Source organism: Aythya marila (assembly GCF_965140915.1).
Source record: "Aythya marila genome assembly, chromosome: 5".
NCBI classification, from domain to species: domain Eukaryota; kingdom Metazoa; phylum Chordata; class Aves; order Anseriformes; family Anatidae; genus Aythya; species Aythya marila.
In genome coordinates, this window is record NC_139046.1 from 50,512,724 (window position 1) to 50,527,508 (window position 14,785).

A 14,785-nucleotide genomic window follows, 5' to 3' on the forward strand; every position below is an offset into this window, starting at 1 on the left:
CCTTTTGAGCTCAAAGGCAAGCTATTTTATCACTTGGTTTTATAAATCATCTGGAACTCAAGATCTCAGTTTAAAAATAGAGCTTTCTCCTATATACAAAGAGAAGTGCATTTTTGCTTATTAGGAACATCATGAGGAGTGATGTCAATCTTAATAATGAGACTATGAAAGCCACTAGACACATTTAAATTTTGTATTATTTAGATATTTATATTTTCCATTAAAGAAAGGAATATTACAAGAATGTGCTGTCAACAGAAAATTTAATTTAAACCCAAGAGATTATTTGCCTGTTTTTCACCTTTTCTTCTTTGCATTTTATGACTTTCCTGCAATTTTATTACACATATAACAGTATTGTGCTGGTGAGTGAACAGAAACTGATTGGTGTTTGTTCATTGCCCAAGCTGAAGAAAGTGCAGAGTGCATAGAGCACATGCATTAGCTATAAAAATTCTGTCAGCTTTAATAATTTACGTTATTATTAGTAACACTGTGTGAGCAGGCATGTTTCCCAGGATTCACTAAAAACAAGGCAGAGTCCAAAAATCATGCCTTTCCTATGGTTGGGCTTTATTATTCCATGGAAAATAACAAAACAGCTTAACAGTTAAAAATATATATGTTTCTCTATAGACCTCCTCAAACTTAGCTGCTGGTAGTTTTCCTCCCTTAGGATGTATTAATCTTTTCTCTTCAACAGAGCCAATCCTACTTCCTTTATATTTAGGTCATGATAATGAGTTACCTGCCTCGGTGAGTCATTGTGCTGCTATTGACAATTCTTATGATTTTATAATGAGATATTATTTTTAAGTGTCAAATTATATTACCTTCCTACAGTCAGTCATAATGCTTTCTGTACTTTGAAACGACTACCAGCCACATTTCTATACTGGCATTTGCTGCAGATGCAGCTACAGTCCATTTGAATACTACTGCTTTTTGCTGTTTTGAATAACAATAATTAAAAAATAAATAAAAATGCCAGGCTGCCCTGAGAGTTAATGGCCACCTCCTCCATTTGATTTTATGCTTAGTGGGCTGAATAATAAGACTGGTCAGGAATTTTACAAGACATTATTTTTTCAGAAAATCCTTGGCAAAAAGACAGATTTGTCAAGGCTTCCAGTGGAGTAGGCAGCCCAGAAAGCTTGTCAGCCCTGTTTAGAGGCTGTATCTGAGAGCATCCTTCTGCCTGGTGCACAGTGAGGGGCCTGGTGGCCCTGGAACACACAACTTTGAAGCTCTGTAAGCTTGGCTTACACTGATTTTCCAAGGGTTTCTTGTTGCCTATCTTTGCATCAAGGCTTGTGTATGAAGGAATGCCAGTTTCCTCAGCAGCCCAAGAATCTTGTAATTTTTTTAGCCTCACATGCTTGAAACTATCTCAGAATTTCTAGCTTATGTGAAATTTGTAAATCTTATTCTGCTATTAATATTTTGTACTCTTATTTTTTACTTTTGTAGTAAAGAGTTTCAGTAAACTGCTTAAAGGGATGAGGAAATTTAAACAGAATGGGACAGTCTGCAGGAAGTTGAAAATAATACAGAAAAATAAATTTTGTAAAAGGGGGAAAAGCTGTGGAGAGAGGTTTTGTGAAGTTATAGTAGATAACTATAAAAACAATTTTAGAGCAGTCAAAAAAACACCAGTATTAGGGATTATAAGAGAAAGAACAGAAAACAAAAACATTGACATTCTCTTAAGTTCCTGACATTCCTTCTTGAATACTGTGACACATTTTAAAAGGATATAAAAGAACAAAAGAAAGTTTACAGCACAGTAGCTGAAATGATGAAAGACATGGAACAGATTCGCATGGATGCTGGACAATTATTTGGGAGAGCAACCCAGTAAGAATTATTAAATATAAGTCCACTTTGGGGTCATAAATTCCTCTAAACTGAAAACAGTCAGAGACTGGACAAGTACTTAGCTAGGGTAAGAAGCCTATGCTGTTGACCTGCTCTTTGGTGTGGGGGTCTTTGATGTGTTCATAAAACTACTGTTGAAAAGAGAATACCAGCACAGACAGTCCTGTGGTGACACTGTTGCAGCATCAGCTCTGAGGTTAACAGAGGCATTCATTGTGATAAAACCAAGTACCTGGGTAAACTTGCATCAAATACTGAAGAAACAAACTGGCAGAATGAAAAGCTATCAAGAGTACCACAGAAATAAAATCCCAGAGAAGTCCCAAGTTAAAAATACTGGAGAGTGAACCGATAAATCATTATGCTTTTTGTTCTTTTCCTATTTCCTACATATCCACTGTGTGTTACTACAGGAGAAGGATATTGAACTAGATGGATCTATGGCCTGACATGGAAAGGTCATGTTCATATGAACACTCCTATGTTCATGCTCTTAAGAAAGGATGGCATAAGTAAGAGACCAGAAATATTAGCAATTTCATACATTTTAGGGAACATGTTGACTAGATCTTCAGAGCAACTAATCTTCTGAGCAAAATACCTCCTAGAGAAGTTAAAAAGGAGTCAGCACGGTGATACGAGAAGAAAATGGAATGAGCTAATATATGTGACATAGTTAGACACAAGGAGGTTTACTTTTTGATTTTGAATTTCTGCATGAATTTTGGACTTAAATCTGAAAACAAGTGTGCGACTAAAGCACAAAATAAAATGGAGAGCACATCTCACGAAGTGTGAATAATGTTCAAGACAGAACACTTAAATACTTAAAATGGATGGTGGTGGAAGCAAGAGAACATAATTAACCCTTTCCAAATTGGATTGGTATCTGCATACTGAGTGGGATGTTTTAATGTTTCTAGTTACATAAGGTACTTCCTTTATTACTATATATGTATGTATATATAGATATACTCACACCCACACCTCAAAGTATCTTTTAATTCAAACAGTGCAGAGAGATTAGTTGAGTCAGTGGAGATGTTTTCCAATAACAGAGAAAAATAATAGACAATTCTACTGGTGGTATAAGAGCCTGAAAGAAAAACTGAATCTTCTCTGGTGGAATGCTACCAGACAATACACCATTCACAAATGTAATACAAAGTATCTAAGTAATGATAGGATTCCACCCTATCCACCACCAGTACAGATGGAAACAATTTATTTTCCTGTTGCTCAACATCTCTTATCTATCAAAACTACACAGTAAAATAAGAAAACAAAAAGTTTTTTTTTTTTTTTGTTTGTTTGTTTCACAAAACATGTTTCAAAGTTAACCTTCATGACTAGAGAACACAACAGAAATATTTGACCGAGAGCACTATACGTATGTATATTTGGACACACTCACACAGCTGTGCATGGTGTAGACACAAATAAAACCTTTTTTCTTTTTTTTCACCCTTTCTGGAGTAAGTTTCTGCCTCTTAAATCACTTTGAACAGCTGAAAAAAATGTTTCCTTTGATTCTTGTTTATGTATTTATTTGGTCAAAGTTAGATGCCCACAGGGAAATTATTGAGTCCTTGATTTTTTAACTGTACCTATTAAATTTTAAGAGACTTGTTAATTGCCCCTGCAAGTTCCTTTTCATTACATACTATTTCTTTGCTTATACCCCCAAAATTCAATATAGAGGAATATCCTCTAAATTGCTGGAATTTTTATTATTATAATTAAATCATCTAGAAGTCCAGCGCAGACATAGAGAAGTGGAACATGACCTACAGATAGGCAGACCAATCAGCTCCCAAAGATTGCTTACATTTTCTTTTTCCTAAAATGTATGTTTATTGCACAGCGTAATGTGTCATTCTTTTAATCTCAAAAGCCAAGAAGAACCTCAACCCATCCTTATTACCAGTTCCAATAATCTGACTGGGTTGATTCTAAACTCCCATTTGAAATAGGATATAGTCAGGCATATCTCAGAGCAGTAGTGAGTTTATTGTGAATCCACTAATTTAGGGCAATTTTAAAGTTTGGGGCCGTTCTCTATATTACATATGAATCAAAACCAAAATTGCTCATTAATTCAGCTTTCCTTCTAAATAAAACTGATTCAATATTCTCAAGTGATGTCAAAGAGAAATAGACTGCTGGCTATGTATATTTTCAGAACATGCAAATTGTTTCTTTTTTACTTATGGAAGTAAAATTCTCAAAATAATTACAGTTGGATTATCAACTGCATTTTTTTTTTTTTTTTTTTTTCCCCTGCAATCAAAAGACTTCAACTAAAAGCATACTTTCTACTCAAATTTCTCCATCCTGCTTTACATGACATCTACCACATGTCCTGTGTAGTTACATTTCACTTTGCAGTTTGAAAGCATTTCCACAGGTGTACGAAGAAGCTGTGAATTCTTAACATGCTTTCAATAACAATAAAGAGCAACATTTGATGATAATCTGCAAGCAAATTCTGGAGCTTGATGGTTTCATGTTTAGGTAATATAAACTTGGATGTTTAAAAAATATACTTTATATATAGAAATAAATAGATCTAGCAGTGCAGACAACCAGAACACAAAAGAGTATTCCTCAAAGAAACTTGATAGTATCAAGAAGCTCATGAGATGCAATGGTTTGCAGAGCAAGGGAACCCTACTTATATTCCTAGGGGTCTGTCACTGAACTGTAAACCATGAAAGATGCTTGCATTAGAAATAAAATGGATACAAATATTAATTTCTGATTGTCTGAAGGGGAACTTCCACTTACTTCCATCCAAAGTTTTGTTTGTTTGTTTGTTTTTCCTAGTAAAAAAGGTTGCTTGTTCCCTTTTGTTTTTCACCTACTGCTATTCATTAGAGACTTAGAAGTATTTTACAAAAGCACCACATAGGCACCACACAACAGTCACTCAGCATTAGCCTTATTCTGATGCCAGAGAAATCGATGAAGGATGAAGTGGGAGCAAAGATGATTCAATATTAACTCTCACCTATTCAACATAAACCTAGATATAAACAAATGATAATTCAAATGAAACTCTTCAGTTAACATCCAATGAACAATTTGTCTTCTATGTTTAAGATAGATATGTTCAAAATATTTTTAGTTTTATGCTGCATGGCCACACAGGCATTTTTATGCACTAACAGCTTAATTACATTAGTTTCTCTCCTTTTATTTCTAGAAGAGCTGTCACTAAGATTAAAATTGTTGTTCAAGGCACATCTAAGCAAGAAGGTGACTTTAGGGTTCATTATCTAATTGATCAAACAACCTGCTAATTAAATGTATCTGGGCCTAATCAAAGTACAGACAATGCAGAAGCATAGTGAAACTGTCAGCTAGGTGCATAAGACTCAAGCCATCAAGGCGACTGCAGCTCAGTATTTTACTTAATTACATTAAAGCTAAGATTTTCAAAGGAGCCTAGCACAGGGAAGTCTCGGTCTACCTTACATTGCCCTGCATATGTAACTCCATGGTTTTGGGGTGCCTGTATCTTAGCAATAAGATCTGTTTCACATGACTGCCCTTGCCAAGCTTGGTCACCTCCTACAGTTTTGACACAGAAATATGAGTCTAGTGCAAAATCTGGGTTAAATTATCTAAGTGAATGGTCTTTTTCATGGTGCCAAATTCAGACATATAGATCTATGTCATATGTCTAGTGTTCAATAAGAAACAGAACAAACAACAAAAAAAAAATTTTCCATTGCTTAAAAGCAGTGAGCTGCTATAATATATATACAAAACTGCTTTATGCCATTTCTCTCTTAACTCTGTACAAACAGTAGCATTTTGTTTTTCATTAAGGACTATCCCCATTCTGAAAATACAAATAAGCAGCTGATGATGTCTCATTCCTGGAAGTGTTCAAGGCCAGGTCGGATGGTGCATTGAGCAATATGGTCTGGTGGAAGGTGTCCCTGCTCAAGGCAGGAGGGTTGGAACTACATGATCTTTAAGATCCCTTCCAACCTAAACAATTCTGTGATTTCTTACGACTACTATGACTTAAAGCATTTGATAATGTCTATAACTCATACAACAAAGACAGTGAGATCATTTGAGAACAGATTTAACAGTCTGGTTGGTAACACAGGTTAGAGCCAGAAGTAATATATACTTATATCTATCTGAACAATAACGGTTTGGTCTCAGTGATTCAAGAGTAATCTATTCAATCAGGTGGTAAGATCCCCTGCACTCAAGCAGTTCTTATGCAAAGGTGAACCACATTATTTTTCATTACTATTTACTTACATACATTTTCATTACATTCATATACATATTGCAATAGCATCTGGAGGTCCGAATCATGCCTGTAACACTGAAAGATACCTCAAAATTCACCTTAAAAGTGAGAACAGATGCAAGATGATTTGTTTAATGCCATGCAATGAATCAGAAGCATAACTATGACTGAAAAACACTGGCATCATTCTTCTACTCTAACTCATAGGCAAAACTCCAGTTGTTTAATGATGCATATAAAAACTCTAAGGAATGGCTCTGCCTGGTGTCACTCCTGGTTAGAGACCAACTGTACATTGCCACACTGTAGCCTGCCCTGGAGCTTAACATGGTTATCGCCTAATGTTACAGAGTGGTATCTCCAGAATGGAAGAAATTAGTTGCTAATGCTGTTCACACAGAGCTTGCCACATATCTACTAATTGGTTGAGTGTTTTTGAACTTCTGATTACTAAGAAAGATATGTAGCAATAACCACCAACTGACAGAATTATCTTCTTTGAGGTGATTTGCAGCCACTTGTCTGGGTACAGTAGAGATCTCTGGTAATAATATATGTGAAAAGTAGGATGAATCTCACATAATGCACACTGTGCCTCTTAAATATTAAATTGAAATAGATAATGTAGTTTTATAAATTTGAACAAAGTAAAATTAGTAGGTTCCAAAGAATCTAATGAAATTCACTTCAATTTGAACAGAAGGTGAGAATAGGAGGGAAGATAGAGTAAAAGCCTGTTTTTACACAGACTTTGCAGCCAAGCCAGATCTCAGCGACTCTGACTTTAATTATGTTCTTAAGCATTGTAACTCTTCCATATGGGAAGCATCACCTGGTTTTAAACCAACTTTCTTCTGATATAAGTTTAGCATATTTACTAACAGCTCCTCAAAGATGATCAACATACTCTGATTTGAATTTCAGCCATTATGGGATCATCTAGCCACTAGATCTGAGACTCTTACTAAACTCAGTGGCATTTCATATGCCTCAGAGACTGTTATAGCAACAGAAATTACAATATAAGTCTTTTAAATGAAGCTATTTAAGCACTGAGCAAAAATGCCCATGGAAAGTTCATGCGTACATCAGGAAGAAAGCATGCATGTATAAAAATATACATGTGTATACGTATATGAACTGAAATACCAAGTTCCGGTTATGTTACAGAAGAAATTTCATATATGACATGCAGCATTCAGAGGCAACAGACCATTAATCTGCAGTGCTACTCAATTCCCAGCAGCCCTTTCTGTTCTTCAATTTTACTTTTAAATTATTTTTTACAAGGAAATGAATGGAATACCTAAAGTTTAAAAATAAAAATAAAACATGTCTCAACATGCTTGCGTAAAGAGCCTTTAAAAAATTCTTCCAGCCTTTCTTTAAGCTGGAAGCCCATCAAAAAGAAGCATTAGTTCAGAAACAGAAGTTGCCTGTTCCAAAAGTTTAGCACAGCTAGCAATTTCAGAGTCTACAACCTGGATGGAGTCAAGGACACAGATTTGGACACAGATTTGGGAAGAAACTTCATCTGGTAAATCTATAAACATCTATGGTATTAAAACCTTAAGAAATTGAGGGGCATTATTCAGATTCAGTCAAAAGACCTTGTGAGATTTTTTTTTTTTTAATTGCTTTACAGAACAACTAGGGCAGAGTCAAGGAAAATTCAATGGTTGGTAAAACAGGCCGCAACAACAATAGGTCAAGAAATATTTTTCATCCCTTAGAGTCTGAATCAGATTTAGGCAGACGCCAGCTTTGCTCATACCAGGATCCCCTTCTGCAATGCTGAAAATCTCAGGAGCTCACTAGAAAATGGTCTGAGATGACAATATTTTTTGTTCTTGCTTCAGTGACAAAGGATTCCCAGTTCGGGGTTTACATTTGCCTAGAGCATTTAAGAATTGCATTTTGTATCTTGCCCTCCAAAGGCTTTGCAAGAGAAAGCTATTTAAATCTTTTCATCCTCTGTAAAAGTATTTATTATCTCATGTATTATTTCATGTATCTCAAGTACATTTTTAAAAAGAGTTATTACAGACAAAAGGGTGGGAACTAGCAATGATGAAGGTGGAGCAGTTTTACTGAAGCTTTACTATTATGGTTTAACAAAAAAAAAAAAAAGTTAATGTTCTCAAAAAAATAAAAAGGATTTTTGATTTCACTTCAGCTAGCCTTTCAAAAGCATTCAAGAAATTAAGTAGGCAGGAACAGATGACTTGTCTCTTGCTCCTACTCTGTGCCTTTGCCAGAACATCACCTTCCTTCCTATCATGAATATAGAATCATAGAATCATAGAATCATAGAATTATAAAGGTTGGAAAAGACCTCCAAGATCATCTGGTCCCACCACTGCCCTACTGCCAACACCACTCACTACAGCATGTCCCTAAGCACCAGGTCCAGCCTTTAATATCCTGCCCCAAATTCCTGCTTTATTAGAACTTAACAGCAATCAAGTGAGTGCAGGTATTTAGTGCATCAACATCTAATGCAAATATCTAACAGCCTATCCCTCTTTGTACATACACAGAAAGAGTACGAAATGAGCAATGTAATATCCTCTATACTCTTCTACTGAAATGTTGGCAGTGCAGCAAAACATTCACAGTCATATTTTAAAACATATTTGTGCCATTAAGAAGGAAGAAAAGCAATAGGAGCTCCTGTAGGGTGAAAACAACACATCTTGAATTGAAAATCAGGGGTTTGGATGTTCTTTTGAACATGGTCATTGGCTCTCCTATTTCTGCCCAAAGGGGAACCAAAGCAGGGAAAGGTGGGATGCTGTGGCACAGGCTATACACTACACATCGGTGGCAGAGCAAAGAATTCAGTTCTTTGACTTCTAGCTCACTTCATTTCCTCCACAACAGATTATCTACTAAAGAAGAGGGAGTAGAGCCATCCAGATCAGTGAGTAATTGCTCGTCTTAATCCAGCAATCTGCATTTTATATTTTTTCACAGTACTAACAAATGCAGTGCAAGGTGCCCAGCCAATTGAGAATGCTGTTTTCTCTCCTTTTGAAAAGCAAATGATCCTTGCATGATTTGCAGTTACTGTATTAATTATGAAAACATTACTTACTTAGGATTTTTCTAAACCACTCTGAAAGTAAAACCATTTAAATGTTGATTCAGTTTCAGTGCCCAAGTGAACTGCCCCCAAGGAATCCCAGCCACTGAATCGCTTGAAAATGCCCTTGTAAATTAGCAAGCATTGCACAAACACTGCTGGCAAATTCAATCATTTCTATGTCGTGCTGCATTGTTATCTGCTGCTTATTTAGAGAGTTCATTCTTCCTTAATTCCATGTAGGTTAGTGAGATGATACGAATGACTTTGCTTAAGTAGCACTGACTCTATTAATACTTAACTTCATAGAATAATAAAAACAGAGCCAAAAGACTTTAAACTATCACTTGCATAGCATTTCCTCATGCTCTCTATTTTTTAAATATCTATTATCTCTTTGATGATATTTTTCCATTAACAAAAATCCTTTGTACAGTAACTGAGTTTAATGTAGTGCTATTAGAAGAAGGAAATGTAGAAGATCAAGGTTCAGGCTACAGAAAATCTGATGTCTTTCAATCCCGATGGACTTCCACTGAATTAACAAGGGCCAGGATTCTGAAAACCAGATGATGCCTATGCTATGGCTGTCAGTGGCTTCTATTACAGCTGTTGCTGTATCAGCCCTTCTAGGAATCAGAGCCATGACAGCTCTTAAATAAAATAAATTCACTCACTCATTTATTCTTTCATTGCTTGCTTCCCAAGTTACAGGAGAACTGAGAAAAACACTCAGAAGTATGCTTTTCAATGAAACTGAAATATCCAATATATTCTTTCAAAAGTAAAGATAACAATAGCATATTAAAATGTCAAAAACAGATAATTATTTTCTTACTATAAATTTGCATTACCACCCTGCAAGCAGCCATTTTGTGAGTGTAAACTATATGTAAAGAATAAAAAGTAAGTTTTGAAAATTTATTCTCATATTTTATAAAAAGTTTCCTAAGTTTTAGACCTCTTGACTTCATCGTATAATTATTTTGATCAGGATATAATCATTTATATTAGTGATTAATGTGATTACATAAGTATTTAAATGCCTGAGGTACTGTAAGTTAAATATAAATTAGAAAAAAAAAAAAAAGATGTATTTATATATCTTTTCTATTTTCAACATAGGTAATTTTCACAGAAGATTAGGAAGCAGTTTCTAATTCTAATAAAAGGCATAGACCATTTTATATAACTTTGTACTACACAGCTTTTCATTAAAACAGGGTTAAAAATGTTAACTCTCAGTGGAGTAGTGATGATTTAATTAAAGTTTGCAAACGCTGTGTTTCTAATATTTGTAAAGGAACATGAAAGATATGCAGCGTAATTCTTACTATAGTATTACAAGTGTTATTCCCTGACAGTCTATTAATATTTTCCCTATTTTATTCCCCAAACTCAAATAATTCTAATGTTGTTCTCAGACATATTACAGAGCTCCTGCCTCTTCTGTTCTTTTAGTTTCACAAACTTGCAGCAATCAGTGCTGTCTATATTTGTATAGATAGGTACATGTTCTTCCTTAATTCTGGATAAATCCTTTCTTGCATTGCATATTAATAGAAATGATTAAGCCACATTTGGGTACAGAACTATAGCCCCAGTTGGCTGCCCCTCCTACCAGCTAATATTTCAGCCTTAATGAAGTTAGTCATCTTACATTAAATATAATGGTGCTAGGCAAATTGTGAATGATGCCAGTAACTTGTGTAATTTTCTGAAAAGCCACTTTAGCTGTTAAATTGTCCTACTTCTTCATTCTCATGATATTGGTAATGGAATCATTTGAAATTATGGCAAGCTAAAAGCATAAATAAGCTATAAATAAAATGGTGTGTTTTGTTATAACACAAGGAGGATGCCATTCCTGGGTCTTGGTCTTACAAGCACTTAATGCAACCATATTTGTTACTTACATATGAGATTTATTTACACTGTGAGGATAGACTTATTCCATACAAAAATGGAGTAGATTTTAGTATAGCAAATAAATTGATTAACTAATTATTCTGCACTTATGATATTTAAGTAAAACATAACATTTGTCAGAATAGGAATGATACCTTATATTTCCGGAACCTGGTGAAATTCAGATTCCATCAGTCTAAAACTGGAAAAAAATGGGAAGTAAATAACATGTTATATCTGTTAAATGTGTTTTAGTTTTTAACTGAAACAAGAACCTGATGTGAACTGGAGGTGGCATAGAATCATAAAGGGAAATTACATGCAATATTGAGATTATTTTGATTGTAGACATTTGCTAGATACCCATGTGATTGGGAGATGCAAAATGAGAATGAGATGATAATTGAAATGCAAAGCAAGCAGATGAAAAGATGACATAGGGGGCAATCAAGGGGAGATTTTGACAGCTGCTTGGTCAAGTGCTGGAATCCATTAAATTGAATTACAAAATGTCACCAGTGCAGCAGCCAGTCAGATTCAGTTTACATAAGTTTGGCACAGTGAAGAGGTCATGTTTCATTAGGATTAGCCCTGTTTCTCTTTAACACAGTTCCCTGAATATCATGCAAGAAGCAATAGAGTTCCGATTTTCACAAGTTGATGGGTCTCTTGTATGCACCACTGTCATTTTAAATACTCATCTACAGCATATATTTTTGTTGTAGCTGTGCTTGCAGCAATTTAACTGCATCTTCCACACTGCATATGTCACTTAGGCAAGCAAATATAATGTTAAAATTCCAAAAGTCTAAACATAGATTATCACAGAGCTCTTTAAGAAACAGTACAGATTCTCATCTTTTTTACTTATACTTGCAGTCTTTCTCATTCTGTTCGGTCCTGGATCCTTGTGACCTTTGATTACTTGCTGCTCTCAAGAACTTTCATATAACTCTGGTCACTATCTTCATGCTTCCTCCTCAGAACTTTAAATTTTCTGAAGATATACTTTAAAATAGTCTACCATTAAGCAATCAATATCAAGTCCAGTAGTCACAACAGTAGTTTTGCTGTTGGTTTTGTTTTGTTTTGTTTTTTATTTATTTTTCTTTCACCCCAAAGAAAGACAGGTAACAAACAATATTTTTAGTATTATATCTTACTTTCTCATCATTTGCCTTAGAGGCTGTAGCTTCCTCATGGCCACCTCTTTGCATGTAAGAGTTATGAATAAAACAGCACTACTGATTAACTTAACAGTTAAGTGCAGGTCCAGGTGTTTTATGAGCAGAGAGTGTAATATGCACTGTGACAAGTATGAATGAAATAAATACGGTAAGTTTATTTCAAAATCATTTTCTATGATCTTGACTTCAAAATGCAGCCATTTTTCCTCTTACATATATATTATGCCAAATATCTGAGCCTCCAGACAGAAAAAAATATAGAATGCAGCACTAAGATAAAAGTCTGAATTTTAGAAAGCACTGATCTACCAAAAGCCTCATAACTTGAAACACATTAAGAGTACTTAGACCTTCACAGTTTCAGATTTCATATTACTCAAGCTGGTACAACACTTCCGTGAGTGTTCTGGAGCTTATAAAAGTTAATTAGTTCATGGAATCATAGAATCATTTAGGTTGGAAAAGGCCTTCATGGTCAAACCGTCAACCTGACCTACCCAAGTCCCATCACTAAGTGTCACATCCATGTCTCTTAAATAGCTCCAGGGATGGGGACTCCACCACTTCCCTGGAAAGCCTCATTGTTTCCTCATGTCCTATCACATCAAGTATTCTCCAAATGGCACATCACCTGGCTACAGAGATGAAGAATGTGTCAAAGTGGTACACTGTCTTAGAGGAATTGACTGGTCTAGGGTTTCATCTTTCTGTATGATTTCTTGAGGGTTTTTCCTGTTCCTTCAAAGTTTTATCTGAACACATCATATGGATTGTAATTACAAAATTTCATTGTCAAATTCATTTGATATTTGGAATTATTATATGACACAATACATACGAGATATTATATTTGTTATTTGAACATATTACACACTGACATAAATCAGAAAGTAAATTTAAAAGAAGAAAAATCCCTCCTCATATTCTCTAGAAAGGTGACAGCAAATACTGCATGACTTAACCAGTCATTTAATGGCTTATATTAAATCACAGTCATATCATGTAAGTATCAAATTTTACCTTTCCACAAACCTGGAAAAAAATCAGTGAATATACCTCATTTTATTTCCTCAATCCAGGACCACACTCTGATACTGAGGGATGTCTAGCAGCATTGGAAGCAGCTTAGAATTTCCAATGGGAATAATTTATTGTGATATGCAATAACAACAAGAACATGTGAGATGGAGACAGTTTGGGATCAGTTCCAGAGAGATGCTGAGAAAGAATTTAAGCATGCATTTTAGGTCTATATCCCTCGGTTGGTTTGACCCACTGCTCCCCAAATATGTGATGTCTCAGGAAACAAGACAGTGTTTAATGAGATGGAACAGTTATTCCCCAGGACAATAGCACTCTACAGAGTAACCTGTGTATGATGTAAATCTTCAGTGGTTGTTTACCCAGCAATATCTTATAGTGGCATATTTATATATGCTGATGTAAAAACATATTGACAGCACAAGGCCATGCAGATCTTAAACACTTGGAGTAATAGCTAAATATAATAATGATTATTTTAAAAGTCTGAGATTAAGAAAATTAATCACACAGTAAAGAAAGACTTCACAGGTAGATAAGAAAAATTATATAGGGAAAGGGGATGAGGTTGCATTGCCATTAGCTGGTCTCTGTGATAGCTCATTGGGTTAGCTATTACCAAAGAAGTCAAACCTAAGTATGTGTGTGTAGTAGCTGAAACATAAAAAGCAAGCAGGAAGCTCCTGCTGGGAACACAGGAAGAAGAGGTCTTAGATTTCTCTGCATGAGGTTAGAGAAATGTTTGGAGATATGTTCCCCTGTGGAGTTCAACAGCAAAGTAACCATTAAACAGCCAAAAGCATGGCACCAGCAAAGGAGAAAGAGAAAAGGGAAAAAGCCTATACAGCAGTAGATGTGCTGTGTTAGTGACAAAAACTGTATCTAATGGTCATTACTCATCATTTTCAGCTGCACTGAGGTAGATTAGGAAAGTATTAAAAGTAATCACGAGCCTTAAAGTAAGGACCACTTGGATATTCTTTTGATAAAATGCAGAATAATTAGAATAAAGATCAAAAATTTATCTGTCCATACATGAGTGCAAAGAAAAAGAAAGAAAGGAAACCTTCTCCTGCTGTTGGCCCCCCCCCCCAAAAAAAAAAAAAAGATTGACAAATTGACAAGAGGAGAAACCGTAGTCTTGTTTGTCCAGAGTTGATGGAGAAATAGGAGGATCACAAACTACACTGGAAAGCCAGTTTAACAACTTGCTTTCTGCATCTTACATCATCCCCAAAAATAAAATCCCTGACAAGCCATAATGCTTACAGTGGAACAGGAGCCAGCTCCTCCTATAGAAACACTGTTTTGGCGTGATTTTATAAAATGTGCATCTTTGTCAATAAAATAGACTGCAAAGATCAAAATGGATCAAATACTAGGTAAGAAAGTGTCAGCTTTATGTCATCT

The 14,785-nt window shown here is 35.2% G+C and overlaps 1 protein-coding gene across 1 annotated transcript in view; it reads right to left on the bottom strand.

The window, feature by feature from the left end:
• LRRC4C (leucine rich repeat containing 4C) overlaps positions 1-14,785 on the bottom strand; it is a gene marked incomplete at its 3' end in the record, with an annotated part of 89,552 nt that overhangs the window by 26,430 nt on the left and 48,337 nt on the right. The gene's annotated exons all lie outside the window — the stretch shown is intronic.